This window comes from Leptonychotes weddellii, chromosome 7, assembly GCF_054177405.1.
Source record: "Leptonychotes weddellii isolate Sample4059 chromosome 7, ASM5417740v2, whole genome shotgun sequence".
In the NCBI taxonomy this organism is placed as follows: domain Eukaryota; kingdom Metazoa; phylum Chordata; class Mammalia; order Carnivora; family Phocidae; genus Leptonychotes; species Leptonychotes weddellii.
Window position 1 is genome coordinate 126,770,121 of NC_138375.1, and position 16,829 is coordinate 126,786,949.

The following is a 16,829-nucleotide window of genomic DNA, read 5'->3' on the forward strand; positions in this document are numbered from 1 at the left end:
TTTGTTGAATAAATGAATCAGTCCACGCCTTGCAATTTAGCACTTCGTTCACAAGCTAAGCAAGATACACGAATGTGTGTCATGTGCTTGAGCCTTGTCTTCTGGGCAGACTATAAACTGCTTAACCACGAGGATCACGTTCTACTCATACGTAATAACTAAAACCACTCCATCTTAAGCCGCTTCTTAATACAAAATCGCAGAATTTAAAAGAAGCATACACAGTTCTTTCTTCTTTCTGTCATCTGGCAGGGTCACAACTAAGCTAACCTTAGTTCAGTTAGGTTCGGTTAAATTTGATGATCATTTAGGCCCTTTACGATTTTTTCTACTACATGTAATATTGCAGTGGCTAAGCTCGGAATGGAGTATAGTATGTTCACACATGCGTCCAATTATTACAGAAGAATTAATTCCTAGAAGTGGAATCGCTGGGTCTTTTCAATCTTGATACCACAGTATTGACAGACTGCTCCTTGGAAAGATGCCAACTTGCAATCTTTTCAATAGTGTTTGAGATTGAGAATACCTGTTTCCCACTTTCCCTCCAACCCTGGGCTTTCTCAAAGTCTGCCTATCAGATAAGTAAAAAACGACACCCCAAAGCACACAGCCCCGGAACCACTCTGTAGTTACCTAACATGTTCCTCCTGATAAACATAATGCCTGGGTTCCCATTGAAAATGTTCTAGATAAGAGTTCCATTTAAACCGATCCTGAGTTACAATCACAAGATTGTCTGCGACTATTTTCAATAGCCCATATCATGACGCTACATCTATTTTCCACAACAAAAAGAGCCCAGAAAAATAATGCAATAGAAAGGACGCAGAAAAAAAAGAGAATCACAGATGGGAGGAGTGGTTCTCTAAGGACGGACATGGTGGAAACTGGATAAGAATCCCTGTGCCATGAGGAAGCCAGTCCCGAACTTTATAATCATCCTGGAGAAACAACAGAAGTCACCTTCTGCCCATCCTGGGATGGACCACAGGTTTCCATAAACTTTTATTCCTCTGCTTAATACCCAAACCCCACAACCCAGAGCTTTGTTCCTCCTCCCTGAGTGAATACCCACAAGGTCCCTTCATCAACACTCCATACTAATTTTACTCCACGTTTGCTAATCATCCTTTTTCCTATCCCATCCAATGGATCGCAAAGGGCTCACTCATTAGGTTCTTAATACTCATTTTAACCTTTCAAAATTCATGTTGTCATTTCCCCCTTTTGTTCCCTTTAAAATGAATGCCAAACAAAGCTAGGAATGTTTAAGCGTTTGGAGTATAATGTTTTTGTTCACCAACTCTCAAGTGGATCGATGCTTTTGTTCAAAAACTCAAGTGGATTTTGGAGAATAGAGAAGGAAAAGGAAAAGGAGAAGGAAGGGAAGGGGGACCCCTGCTCTCAGAGCATTTTCATCAGCCTTCAAGACTAGGCTTTGGCCCACCCCTGGCCTTCACCTATTTTTTTTTAAAGATTTTATTTATTTGAGAGAGAGAGAGTGAGAGAGAGCATGAGAGGAGAGACGGTCAGAGGGAGAAGCAGACTCCCCACTGAGCGGGGAGCCCGATGCAGGACTTGATCCCGGGACTCCAGGATCATGACCTGAGCTGAAGGCAGTCGCTTAACCAACTGAGCCACCCAGGCGCCCGGTCTTCACCTATTTCAGAGCAATTTTACTCTCATCTTCTTGTTAGTCTGAGAGCAATCTTGTTAACCTGTTATTTATTTATTTATTATTTATTATTAACATATAACATATTATTTGGTTCAGGGGTACAGGTCTGTGATTCAACAGTCTTACACAATTCACAGCACTCACCATAGCACATACCCTCCCCAATGTCCATCACCCAGCCACCCCATCCCTCCCACCCCCCCCACTCCAGCAACCCTCAGTTTGTTTCCTGAGATTAAGAGTCTCGTATAGTTTGTCTCCCTCTCTGGTTTTGTCTTGTTTCATTTTTCCCTCCCTTCCCCTATGATCCTCTGTCTTGTTTCTCAAATTCCTCATATCAGTGAGATCATATGATACTTGTCTTTCTGTGATTCACTTATTTCATTCAGCATAATACCCTCTAGTTCCATCCACATTGTTGCAAATGGCAAGATTTCGGGAGTTTTTTTGATGGCTGCATAATATTCCATTGCATATATATACCACATCTTCTTTATCCATTCATCTGTTGATGGACATCTAGGCTCTTTCCACAGTTTGGCTATTGTGGATGTTGCTGCTATAAACATTGGGGTGCATTTACCCCTTCGGATCACTACATTTGTATCTTTGGGGTAAATACCCAGTAGTGCAATTGCTGGGTCGTAGTTAACCTATTATTTAAACAACCCTTGAAGGGGGATCACTTTTGGAGAATGTGCCAGGGTGAACCGCGGCTCTCCTCTGTTACCAAGCATCACCCCACCACCCTCAAGCTTGCCGCAGATTCTCTGAAGGGTCCAGAAAAGTCGAAAACCAGCGAGGCCTACCTCCATTAAGACTTATCTCCCTTAAGACAGAGGGACTTCTCACTCTCCCTCTAGATGCCTCGCAAGACGGTCTGCTCACAGGTACCCAGCAGTGACCGACGAAGCGGCCCACATGTCCTTTTGGTGTGATGCAGATATTATTTGCTACTCGGGTTGAGAAAGTAGAATTCGAATGTGCGTTGCAAAAGCTCTGAATACAGAGGAAGGAAACTGTGGTTTGAGAAGGGGAGGAAACTGCAGAAAAGGTCTTTGATCTTTGTATTTCACAAAAAGCAACTGAACCTGCAAAGAACTGTCTCCAGCAATACCAGGTGACCGTTAACAAGAAGCAGTTTAACAATTTTTATCATGCACGTGCACAACGGCCCTTGCTTTGTGACAAGGCAGAGGACAGATAACCAGCGAGAAAATGAGTCAACTTCTGTGGGGCAGAGAGGAGCACACATGAGCTCAGACACCCTGCCAGGGCACTCTGAGAACGGCCTGAAGAAGGGCCAGGACCGCCAGGGCAGCCAAGAACATCTATTAAGTGCCAACTGCTTAAGACAAGGACCAAGGCCATCCCTTGATGTCATGGAAGCTTCCTGGTGCCAAGAGGCAGGCGAAAGGCATACCAGCTGGAAAACCAAAAAGTAAAGGCGGAGGAAGAGGGGTAGAGAGGAGAATACAGATCTCAAACCTAATTAAACAGAAAGGGAGAGGCAGATGTGAGGGGCTGACTCGTCCACACCGAGCCCCTGGGAAATAATGGGGACCCCACGAGAGTTCACAGGTACAAGACTGCCAGAAAGTCAGCAGGACAAGGGACAATGCTGTCGTCTGCACCAAAGCTATCATTTCCTGACTAAAGGGTGCCTTTGAGCTCGGCCACGTTCACTTAATAATATTATTTTTGTATTGTTCTCTTAGGGCGCGTGTTGAGCCCTAAGAAGTTACCTCCTCTGTATGTTAGGGGTGGGGGCTGGAATCCGCTTCTAAATTCTGTATCTCCAAGAGACATGGCATTACTGTTTGTCAAGCTGCTGTTTACGACTTGATTTTTCCTTGAAATAGGGCTCTTTAGTAAAAGAAGTCTTGCTTTCAAATTACAGGTGCAAATTCTAAAGGAGAGCAGTCGTTGCTGATAAAAAAAACAGGGCATCTGAAAAACTCTGGCTGGTTTCCAAGACTGCTTCAATGGGAAAAGAATAAAACTATTTTCATCATTAAATCAGAGTGAAAATCATTTCCAAATAAGTCTTGAAGGGCATCTACATACAAACACAGACACTTAACTACATCGTATTCTGTCAGTTCCAAAATGCCATTGATTGCAAGATACACAATTTATTATTATTATTATTATACAATTCTCTCTACAAAGGACCCTGGCAGAAGCTATTCATCTGTGTGTGGGGTTCCTTTCTAACCCTGAAAACAAAAGGAACTAGTCAAAGAGTTATAAAAGTTGCACCAAAAAAATAAAATATATTGCGTGCATACCTTTTGACCCAGCAATTCTACTTCTAGAAACTTACCTTATAAATATAACTGCTTGTATACAGTGACATACAAACAAGGATATTTGCTGCAGGATGACGTGGAATATGGAAACCTCTAAGTATTACGAATGTCCAATAATAAGGAAATTCTTTTTTTTTTTAAAGGTTTTATTTATTCACTTGAGACACAGAGATACAGAGAGGGAGAGAGAGAGCATGAGCAGGGAGAGAGGCAGAGGGAGAGGGAGAAGCAGGCTCCCCGCCGAGCCAGGAGTCTGATGTGGGGCTCGATCCCAGGACCCTGGGATCATGACCTGAGCCAAAGGCAGATGCCCAACCATCTGAGCCACCCAGGCGCCCCAATAAGGAAATTCTTAAACAAATCATGATACATTCATAAATTTGGAATACAGGCATGTATTTGAATACAGATTTGGAATATGAAATACCATGAAGTAAAAAAAAAAAAGTGAGTCTCAGAAGAGTAACTGTCTTTATTTTATCAACAGTAAAATGCACATTTGTTCACATCTCACCATCTGGGAAACTGGAGTATTAATGGAGCCAACGGCACCTTAGGGCCCATGAAATACAGTGGTGTGATCCCTCATGTACATACACACATGCATAGAAACTTTCTGGAAAGCTACTTGTAACTCTAAAGTAAGGAGAGGAGAAAGATGATTTATTTGTTTTATTTTACTTTACCTTATATTCCTTAAGCTTTATTTTACTTTACCTTATATTCCTAAGCTTTCATTAAACACACATTATTTCCAAATAAAAATGGAACAAACCAAGTGTTAAGTAGTTTCAAGCTTCTAAAAGGTAGTTGCTTGGACAACCATTGACAGGCTGTCCCTTCTGGGAAAACCACCCCCATGAGACTTTTTATTTTATAAAAAATGAAAAGCAAGGACCGAAGAAAGGGGATCTTCACTAAAAGGGATTCTGAGCACCTAGTAGGGTTTTGCTTCTTCTCTGCTTCCTGATCACTCAGTAAGTCTTTCCAAAAGCTATAGCCTGGTGTCTGTACTGGGGGTGGAGAGGGTTGGAAATTCAGAGGGAGTCCTGTCCTCTGGGAAATGGCTCTGCAAAGCCGAGCAAGCGTTCTACTCTGAGGGAGAGAGCGGAGTGGGAGACAGGTTCTGGCCAAGGCCAAGCACACCCAGCAGAGGATGGCAGCCAGAAGGACAGGGTCAGGACCCAGGCACAGGCAGTCTGGGGCCCTGAAGAACCCCCAGAAGGTGAAGACCTTAGGCCAGTGTTTCCCACCTGTGGTCCTCCATCTTCAGCCTCACCAAGGGAGGTTGGTGAAAATGCAGATTCCTCTGGCCTACCCAGATCGAAGGCAGAGTAATTCCTACAAACCGTCCAACAGTGGCCTGGGCTCTTATGATTTCAATATCTGTATTCGTGACCCAAGGTGGGCAACCTTTATAATTCGTGAAAAGTAGATCTAAGGCAGCAGAGTTTCACAAACTTCGTTCCCAGTGACTTTTAAAATTAGAAATGATACTACCATTCAAATAGGAAGGATCTAGATCTTAGGAAACACACATGTTCTCCTCCAACATATTCGGTTAAGAAAAATGGTCTTTTAAAAAATCAGTTCCTTTTTTTTTTTTTAAAGATTTTATTTATTTATTTGAGATGGAGAGAGAGCGAGAGAGGGAGAAGGGGCAGCGGGAGAGGAGAAGCAGACTCCCCACTGAGCAGGGAGCCTCATTCAGGCTCAATCCCAGGACCCTGAGATCATGACCTGAGCTGAAAGCAGACGCTTAACCCATTGAGCCACCCAGGCACCCTAAAAAAATCAGTTCCTTTTTAGGAGGAGGAACCCCTAACATGAGTATCAAAAAGATGCTTTAAATACCCTATATTTTCGGGCGCCTGGGTGGCTCAGTTGGTTGAGCGACTGCCTTCGGCTCGGGTCATGGTCCCGGAGTCCCGGGATCGAATCCCGCATCGGGCTCCCTGCTCGGCGGGGAGTCTGCTTCTCCCTCTGACCCTCCCACCTCTCATGTGCGCGCTCTCTCTCTCTCTCTCATTCTCTCTCTCTCAAATAAATAAATAAAATATTTAAAAAAAATAAATAAATAAATACCCTATATTTTCTCAGACCTCCCATTATCTTCTGCAGATCAGCTTATTAAGATTCTGCTCATAGGGTGAGCCTGTAACTGGGAGCTCAGCATCCCAGAACTTACACTTCAAATGGCTCTTCCTCTGTGTTTCAGCTGAAGTCTAAAGATTTAAGTTTACCTCACTCCCTCTAAGTAATGTGGTATTATCTTCTCCATCCATCATGATAGAAGCCATAGCACATTGGCTTACTTGCAAAGGATTTAATTATATGTCCTTCTTCAAAGATAATTTTCCCCTCACCATTCCTCAGGACTTGTCTGTTCTGCTGAGATACAGTTTCAAGCACAGGGTTAGAATTTAAGAAAATGAATCATTTAAGTTAAATTGTATTAAAGAGAGATGTGTTGATCTGCTTCCTGAGGCATCCAAAAGAGAAACCTATGCTGCCAGATTTAAACAGAAGATGACTGAAAGTAATTTCTAAAAGGATACTGTCAGTTTATTGAAAAGAAACTACTCCCTGAAAAAAACAAAAACAAAAACAAAAACAACAAAAACAAAACAACAAAAACAAAAACAACAAAAACAAAACCAACAAAAACAAAAACAAAAACAACAAAAACAAAACCAAAACACAAAACCAGAGGTAGTTATGCTACTTTCATCTGATAGAAGTGAGTTCACGTAATCATGGCCTTGACGTCACAACGTTCCCAACGAGACAAGAATGGTGATGCCTACACATCGTATATGATACGGATTCTGAAGGCTTTCAGGACTTTGCCATGAGTTGCAGCAGGGAAGGGGTTCAGGTTTCCCTGCGGGTCATGGAGGGCCAGAAGTTTCCAGAAGGTCATCACTACCTTCCGCTGTAGTCAACATTCTACACACCCCCCAACACACACGCACAAGCCCTTCTCTCTTGACAATTCAGTCTGTGTTTAAATAAGACAATAAAGATTTTTCTTACTAATCAAGGTAAGAATAGTAGGGGTCACACCAAAACCTGACAACCACCTACGAGGAGGCAGTCAAGTTAAAGAGAATTTTACTTTTATTTGTTTATTTACTTTAAGATTTTTTTATTTATTCGAGAGAGCAAAAGAGAGCACGAGCGGAGGCTGGGAGGGCAGAGGCAGAGGGAGAAGCAGGCTCCCTGATGAGCAGGGAGCCTGTCACGGGGCTCGATCCCAGGACCCTGAGATCATGGCCTTAGCTGAAGGCAGACGCTTAACTGACTGAGCCACCCAGGCGTCCCTAAAGAGAGTTTTAAACGCCAGTCTGGTATATCCCTTGTTTCACACCATCCCGGCTCTGCAGGCTCACAGTGCAACATTGCACTCACTCATTCATTCGTTCCTATAAATATGGCACGCCCACTGGGTACCCTAACGAGGGACCCAGCCCCTGCACACAGAGGCAGTGGGTACGGTGGTTGACGCTGTGAAGCCAGGATGCCTGAGAGCAAATCCTCCTTGTACCAGCGGGTAGCAGCAAGACCTTGGTTAAGGTGAATAGCATCCCGTGACCCAGTGTCCTCATCTTTAAGATGCAGAACACAATAGTTTCTAATGTAAAGGGTTCCTTGGGGATTAAATGAGTTAATACAAATAAAACCCTTAGAAAAGCACCCAGTGTTTAGTAACTGCTCAATAAATGCTAGCAACGGACAGTTCCCGACTTAGGATGGTTTGACGATTTTTCAACTTTACGATGGTGCTAAACCTGATACGCAGTCAGTACAAATCGTACTTCGAATTTTGAATTTTGATGTTTTCCCAGACTAGCGTTATGTGTACAATACTCTGTCAAGATGCTGGACGGCAGCAGGGAACCCCAGCTCCCAGGCAGCCACATGATCACCAGGGTAAACAACCGATACACTCACAACCATTCCCTTTTTCACTTTCAGAACAGTAGTTGATCAATTACACAGGATCTTCAACACTTAATGATAAAAGAGGCTTTGTGTTAGAGGACATTATCCAACTATGGGCTGATTTAAGTGTAAGTATTCTAAGCACATTTAAGTTCAGCTAGACTAAACTAGGATGTGCGGTAGCTTAGGTGTATTAGATGTATTTTTGATGTCATGATATTTTTTTTTTTAAAGATTTTATTTATTTATTTGACAGAGAAAGACACAGCGAGAGAGGGAACACAAACGGGGAGTGGGAGAGGGAGAAGCAGACTCCCCGCCGAGCAGGGAGCCCAATGCGGGACTCGATCCCGGGACTCCAGGATCATGACCTGAGCCGAAGGCAGTCGCTTAACCAACTGAGCCACTCAGGCGCCCGATGTCATGACATTTTCAACTTACAATGGGTTCACCAGGATGTAACCCAGTGAGGTAGATCAAGAATCGTCTGTATTATGACTGTTAGTGGGGAAGGCAGGCCAGGAGTCCCACATTTACAGCACAGGAGTAAGTTCATGATAGAGGTCCCAGGGGAAACTGGAAGAACAGCATCCAATTTATTTGGGGGCACCAGGGATTTATAGGGGAGGGGGGCCCACTTGGAAGCATCTCAAAGCTTGAATCCAGAGGAATTAGCCTAATGAAGGTCAGGCAATCCAAGCAGAAGAAACAATATGTGTAAAGGTTTAGATTCATTTAACCGTAAGAAATAGTTCGTGGCTGAAGCACAGAGTGCCTTTGGAAGAGGGGAAGGAAATGAGGCTGGGAAGTTGGACTAGACCCAGATCATCAGACCTTTATTATGTTAGGTGAAGGAGTTTGAACTTCATCCTGAAAACACTTTTGAGAATTTCAAGCTGGGGAACGACAGAATGGGATTTGTCTCTTAGAAAAATCCTCGAGCCCTTGGGAGGAAGAGCCAGGGAAGGCAGTCTCTCTAATTATAGAGAAGAAAAAAGTTGACAAAATCTCCACTCAAACTGGTTGAAATGTTGACACCTGTTAAATTTACTTAGGTGAAATATTTCACCCCCTAACAAGGCGGCGGGGAGGGGGGGAGGAATATTGCACAAGGTGCCAGAAACTAATTGTGGCTGTTTTGTATTTACTTCTTACTATTGGATTCACTTAAACAATGTGACCAGTAAGAACGTGCAGAAAGGGTGACCATCTCATGAATGCATGTGCCCCTTTGGGGGAAGGTTCACCCTTTCTCCCCATCAGTTCCTGTTGCTGCCCATGATGACTTGTTTTCCTTAGCACACGCCCTGAGAAACTGCTACTTAAACTCAACTTGTTTTTCCTCTCTGTTTTATTTGTCTGAAGCAAGCATTCAACCTTTCTGATTTCATGCCGTTATCTATTGCTTTGGATTTACTTCACTCACTTGCACCCACAAGATGGCGGAAGAGAAAGTATTGTCTCCAATCTCTGAGGGATCTGGGATTCAAGCCAAGATGCACAGTTACATTTATCCACAAGAGGCGCAGGTACATCTAACTGAGCCCAGCCCAGAGCACACAGTTGTGCTCACACTATACACCTCAGGAGAGAGCAGAGGCAGAAAAAAGGAGCTCAACTGTTTTCTGCATAATAGGCTACCAGTAGCAAAACATTAGCTGGGACCTAATTTGCAGGCTTCTGACCTCCAAGCATTTTCTACCAGACGACACACACTTTAAACAAAACACGACGCTCATTAAAATGAGCATATTCTTCATGACCTCACTAGCATGGATAATAGAAAACCAAGAAGTTATCGCTAACCGAACTGGAATGTTTATTCTGGCTGCAGAGCTGTTGCCCTAAAGGAATCCACCAGGAAAACAGACCCTGGTTCCCCAATTTCCTAGTTTGTGGTTTCTGCTTGGTAGGACTCTAAAGTGCAGGAGTCTTTCTCAGAGAAGAGAAGAAGAGGAGACAAGTGGGGCTTTTCAAGCAGATTTCTAAAACTATATAATAAAACCAAATGAATGAAGACAGAAATTATAGTCTCCAATGACTCAAAGCATAACAATCTACAGTATCAGCTCTCCACCCAGAATTCGAAATCCCAATTAGGAGCTATCTCTCAACACTGATACAAAATTAGGGCAGGGAGAAGGTCCAGGAATATTTTCACTTTTCTTCTTCTCTCCTCAGCGTATGACAGGGGACTTGCTTGGCTCTGCAATCTTGGGTTCTCATTTTTGTGGGTGAACCCTCTTAGATCATACGCTTGTAAAGTGTTAATTAAGAATGAAATTGAATGCACGGATCCAGCTAACCTCAATGAAAAAAATGACAGTCAGATGAGGAACACCCTCCAGGTGAGCTCATAAAATGCCCACTGGGGGCGTCTGGATGGCGCAGTTGGTTAAGCATCGGACTCTTGATTTCAGCTCAAGTTATGATCTCAAGAGTCCTGAAATCGAGCCCCTGAGGAGGCTCCATGATCAGCAGGGAGTCTGCTTAAGATTCTCTCTCTCCTTCTTCTTCTGCCCCTCCTCCCTCTCTCTCTATTAAAAAAAAAAAAGATAATGGGAAAAAGTTGTGAAGCAACTGCGGAACATCAGATGCTGTCCCACCTGATACCGGTGAATAATTTGACAGCTCTGCAGAACCATTTCTCAAGAGAAATAAAACTCATTTTTCCCATCCTTCCTGAAGAAAGGTGTATGTTTATTTTTAACCTTTACCCAGTGACTAAGAAGAAATATACTAGAAGCAGAGGAGAAAAAAACAAAAACAAAACTAGTCAGGGTTCTCTAGAAATTACCTTCTCTAATAAAGGGATGTGCATATTTCTGGATTATCTCTGGAATATAAGCCTTGGAGGCTGTCACCCCTGAAAGCATGGGGGTCTGTAGTGCACAAGATGCCAGTAAACAGCTGCCAGAGAGCTACACCTAAGAACCAAATGACCTGGACATACAGGGGTTTGAAGGTCAAGTTCAATGCACTGGCCAGTCTGACCCCAAAGAGGTCACCAAATTTCACCCTCTGATTCCAAATATCTAGAAAGTGAATAATCAACCCTTCCTTTCCCTTATTTGCTAAGATGAGGACTGAAACCACTCAAAGTATTTTAGGGTTTGATGGGATCATAGAAGTTATGTAATCTAAGTGTTGTCTTCTTTCCGGAGGACAAAGTGGAAAATTCCTAGGAACATCTATCCCTCTCCAGTTCCTGGATTCACATTTTCTTCCACTTTCCCCAATACAAAAGAGTTAGATGTGACAGTGGACAGGGCGGGGCACAGTGGCAAAATCCTTGGTATCTTGGCTAATACTTGGAATATATTTTACCCTAAGAAATAGGACTACATTTCTGGTACATTATGAATACGTGCCTTAATACTTCCAGATTAGTTCCAATTCTTTTCCATACAAAAACGATTTGTTAAAAATCTTTAAAAATCACCAATGACAGGGCGCCTAGGTGGCTCAGTCGGTTAAACGTCTGCCTTCAGCTCAGGTCATGATCTCAGGGTCCTGGGATCAAGCCCCATGTGGGGCTCCCTGCTCAGCAGGGAGTCTGCTTCTCCCTCTTCCTCTGCCCCTCCCCACTACTCATGTGCTCTCTCTCTCTCTCTCTCTCTCAAATAAATAAAGTCTTAAAAAAAAATGAAATGGAATGTTGTCTCTAGGTTTCAGGCATTGAAAAATCCAGCTATCAGAGCTCTTACAAATGACACGGTTTTAGAAGGTCTACTTCTCTAAGATTGAGACTTCCCTTGAACTAAAGCTTACTTTAATTTTATCCTTTCCAAAATGTATCACACTTACTAAAACAGAATATGCCTACGAAAATATAACCTTCTTCCTGATGATGTGATCACCATGATTTTGTCAAGTGCCTGCTAAAGGTATTGGGAAAAGCTAACACAGCTAACATATTAAAAGTGACTTGATATTCTGTGGATTTGGTGTCAGTGGGGGTTAAATCATATCCCAAGAGTGTCTAGGACATTCCCCACTGTAAAATGTAAGACATATGCTGTAAGTGTTATCTGACTGCCACACAGTAACAGCCTTGTGATTGCCTTTTTTGCTTTATCCTTAGGTTTTTTAAAACTCTTTTATTACGCAAAATTTCAGACACACGCAAAAGTAGAAAGAAGAGTATAAGGAGCCCTCATTACCCCTTAGCCACCTTTGACAATAATCAACATATTGCCAATCTTGTTTCACTTCTACCTCTCCCCCCTCCTACCCCTTGTTGGTTACCTTGTCCTTTTCACAGCTTTACTGGGGTATAATTTACAAGCATACATTAGAAGCACATGCAATTGTAACTGTATGATGCCATGATTTTGGTAAATTTAGAAAGTTGTACAACCATCACCACGAGCCAGTTTTAGAACATTTCTTCATCCCCAAAGTGCCTCCTTGCAGTTAATTTCCATTCTCATCTCAGCTTCAGGCCACCAGTAATATACTTCTTGTCTTCATACATCTGCCTTTTCTGGGCATTGCTTTAATTAAAGGGAACCATACAATACATAGCCTCACGTCTGGTTTCTTCCACTCAGCGTAGTGTTTTTGAGGGTCATCCATGTCGTAGCCGATAAAGCTCTTTCTTCTTTTTTTAGTGCTGAATAGTATTCCCTTGTATAAATACCTAACGTTTTGTTATCCATTCACTAACGGGTGGCTCTTTAGACTGTTTCCAGTCTGGAGATTTTATGTAGAATACGTCTATGAATATTTGCATAGAAGAGTTCGCGTGGACATAGGTTTCATTTCTCTTAGGTAGACGCTTCAGAGTAGAACTTCTGGGGGTTTTAGAGCCTTGTTTACCCAGTAGAATCCCAACGTATCAGAGTTTGGACCTTAAACATTATATGTTCCAACCTTTTTGTTTTTTTTTTTAAGATTTTCTTTGTTTGTCAGAGAGAGAGAGAAAGAGAGAGAACGAGTAGGGGAAGGGGCAGAGGGAAAGGGAGAAGCAGGCTCCCTGCTCAGCAAGGAGCCCCATGCAGGACTCCATCCCAGGACCCTGGGATCCTGACCTGAGCCAAAGGCAGATGCTTAACTGACTGAGCCACCCAGGTGCCCCTGCTCCAACCTTCTTTTTTAACAAACAAGGAAAAGGAAGTCCAAAAATACTGATTTGTTTACATTCACAGATCGCTGGTGACAGAGACAAGATTCAAACCCAGAACTTCCCATTCTTTCTTTTTTCTTCTTTTTTTCATCAGTTTCATTGTTCATCCCAGAAACAGCCCTCCGGCCCACTCTCTGGACTGGCTGCTTTATTCCAGAGCTGTCCTGGAGGAACTTCCCTGCTTCGTTATCATGAGAATCCTCCTCACTCCTTGCCCACTCTGACACCCCCCTCTCCCACCCTGAGGCCCTTGGCCTCGCCTCTGGAACCCAGGCCATTTCCGGGCCTTCCTGGGACTCTGCGAGCAGGGCCTGCTCCCCTCCCCCTCCCACAGATATTCTCTTCTTGACCTCTTTCTCTCTGCAAGCTCATTTGCTGCCACCTTGTCTGCTTTCTCTCTTCAAGTCCTGGGTGGTTCAAGGTTACGGAGGTCTGCAAGTTTTTGACAACAGAGTCTGCATTCCTGAGTTTTTGCTTGTTGGGTTGTTTGATACAGATTTTCAAGAGAACGCTGTCTTGGCTAGCTTTAAACCAGACCTTTCCTGCTTTCATGGGACGAGGGTGCAATCCTGACTTACTCAAGGAAAATACATGGACAATGATCATTTCATTCAAACTGAGTAAGGGGGGAGGGAGACAAAACCCGGCCCCAAATTCTGAACAAGAGCTTTATTCCCCAAACGTCTTCTATGTGTATGAATGAGCCTGCCCTTCACTAATGAAAGAGGCAAGCAGCCCACCTTTCGCTCTGTGGCTGGTTAATATGTCACTTGCCTCATTGAGGCAAACTAAGAACTCTCTTTGAAGCTGAAAATAAACCATGTGTTTTTAAAAAGAAAACTATTATTCCAAGTTTCCTACATTTTGGCAAATGCCAAGCACACAAAACTGGTTCGAACCACTTTTTCCAGCTTACATAAATCAAATCCACCGCAAACTGCTCGCTCTTTGGAAAAAGGTTTCACTGTAAATTAGGCACCTCAGGCCAGAAGCAGGGGCTGTACCCACATGTAGCAATTGCTTGCTATTATCCAATCAGTGAGCAAATATTTATTGGGCACCCAGTGAGCTCGGCACAGCAGGGGAAACAGAAATGGATAAAGATATGGCCGTTATGGCCCTTGTAATCTACTTATGATAAGACAGAAACACGAAAACCTAACAGTCCCAGGTAGGAAGGGATCAAGGGGCACAGGTGGAGAAGTGCTACAGAATTTTCAAAATTACAGGATTGCCAAGCTGGATGGTACAGAGGGGCCAAAGGAAGGAAGGGAATGGAAAACCTAAAGCTCGCACACAGATTAAAGCTAAAACAGACCAACGATGAGGTCACTCACCTGCTCAAAAACTTCCCATAACTCATCCCTGATAATCAAAGAAAGTCCAAACTCCCTGGCCTGGCCTTCGAGACCGCACAGTCACTGGTTCCTTTACCTTGCCCGGCTTTGCTCTGGCAAATGCTCCTTGAACACACAGATACCTGTCTCTGCCCAACCTTTTTTGCTCTTGATGCTCCATCCTTCTCAATAGTCTCTCCCACCACCTCAGCTACTGAAAAATCCAGCCGTTTCACAGTCAGACTCCTCCCAGAGGCGCCCCAACACTGACTTTTCATTACTACACAAGATCTCCGCGCCTTGGGACAGCCAGTCCCCAAGACGGCCTGCAATGCTTCCCACATCCCCAGCATCCCCACCCAGGATGGATGGATGGTGAGAGCTGTGTAACCAATGAGATATTGTGCAGGTGACGGTGTGTGACGTTCAAGGCTTGACTGTGAAAGATGTGAGAGGCTTCCACTTTGACGTGTGCAAAGCCATTCACCACATGATGAGGACACTGCGTGGAGGTGCAGACGGCTGCATGGTGAGGGACTGAGGCCTCCTGTTCAGAGACAGCACAGACTTGTAGTCGTGCAAGCGAACCACCTTGGAATTACATCCTTAGGAGAAAACGTGCATGAGCGCACGCACACACACAGAGAAAAAAAAAACAGAAAGATCTTCAGATGTCTGCAAACAACTTGCTGACTCCTGAGAGAACCCAAGTCAGTATCGCCCAGCTAAGTTGCTCCCGGATTCCAGGCACTTATGTAATAGATGCTTATTGTTGTTTTTAGCTGCTAAGCTTTAGGGCAATTTGTTACGCAGCAATAGATAACTGATAGACCTCTTTGATGGGGTCTCCATCACATTCCAATTATTTGTATCCTAACCTTTGTCTTAGAACTGGATGAATGCTTCCCAGAGGGCAGGGACCTCCTTTGTTGTTGTTCAGTTCTCTGCCAGCTTTAGTAAGTCACTCAGTCATCATTAGTTGATTGACTGAATGATAAGAACAGAAAAAGAAAACAAAACCCTTGGTGAAGTTGTGCCTCGGGCTGAATTCAGAGTGGCTTTGGATAGTTCTGTAATTTTTAATTTTCTTTTCATTTCTTTTTTTTTTTAATATATTTTTTTAACTTTAAGGACTTGGTCATGTGGAGGGAGTAACAATTGTAGTCTGGACTCTGATCCCAGCCCTGGATTTTAAGAAATCCCGCCAGGAACACAGAGCAACCTTGCCTCACCTCTACCCCAGGACTCGCCTCCCACCCAGATCTCCCTCACTTAACTCAGGGCACGAGCGGCTGTGCAGTGTCCAGGTGATGAACAGGCCAGAGTCAGAGAAGGTAACGAGGGTAGGAGGCCGGCAATAATAAATGCAGCCCCTTTCAGAGGTTTGCTCAAAAACTTTGTCCCAAAAGCCCGAACCTGGCAGAACCCTCCCATCGCAGGCACCCTGGTCCCACTCCCAGGAACTGAAGCTATTTCATAGACTTCTAATTAAGAAGATTCTGAATCCTCCAACATTTTAAAGAGGATTCCAGCCCAGTGCAGGTCCTCTCATGAATTCAGGAGTAAGTTAGGATCTAACAGAGTCCTTCTTGTAAGGACTGTCCCCTTTGGGACTCATTGTAGCTGGTCTGGGTGGCTAGCAAGACTGCATACCTCTCTTTACACCATAAATTAAAACAAAAAATAACCAGGAACAATGCTTTGAGGGTCCTTTTATAGACCAAGCCGTGGGAGCCACACCAAGATGCAGTCACCCCTCTGGGAAACACAAAGAAATCTGATCATCATCTCTGTGCTAAATTATAAGAGATGATATACAATAAGTATAGACAAACAACATAATTATAAAGTATATTATTCCTGATGTGGTAAGCTGACCAGGAAGGCAAATTTACCTTGATCATCACTTGTATTAATGACTATGACTAATGATAGAAATAGCAAAATAACTAAGAACCCCCATCTAGCTACATCATCATGTTAGGAGACAGTTGGTTAACATGGTAAAAAGGAGTCAATGTGGCTTTAAGTCAACAAAGGGAGTACAAATCTAGTCGATTTAGCCTAAGGCCAGAGCAAGATTCGTTCCAACAAGGAATGTAGAGTGCTTGTTAGGATTCTGTGCAGTTAATTTTAAAGGCCCCACTCTCTCTTTGGAGACTATATGCACAGACCTCAAAGAGATTCTGGTAGTTAGCCCTAATGACTTCCTTCTGTACAACACACCTCATTGCCTACAGGTACCCGCCAGATTAGTTTCTTCTGAAAAAGGAGGCTAGAGATTGATTCTTCTATGTAAAATTATTCCATTCTATTAGTGCTGGAGCCCTGAAATTCATTAGCAAACAACTTGGGGCTGATAAGGGAAGGCTGTCTTACCATCTGTTCCCAACAGGCCTTTGTAATATAAAAAGGCATTGCTTGGG

General features: G+C 43.5%; 1 protein-coding gene and 1 long non-coding RNA gene across 3 annotated transcripts in view; both read right to left on the reverse strand.

Annotated features, from left to right (window-relative positions):
- Positions 1–16,829, reverse strand: part of TNFAIP8 (TNF alpha induced protein 8) — a 101,899-nt gene that overhangs the window by 65,861 nt on the left and 19,209 nt on the right. The gene's annotated exons all lie outside the window — the stretch shown is intronic.
- Positions 1,939–16,324, reverse strand: LOC145722760 (uncharacterized). The gene is made up of 3 exons (XR_014147276.1): positions 6,662–16,324; positions 6,096–6,572; positions 1,939–5,864 (listed from the first exon to the last, which is right to left on the reverse strand). It is a non-coding gene; the product is annotated as an uncharacterized LOC145722760 (long non-coding RNA).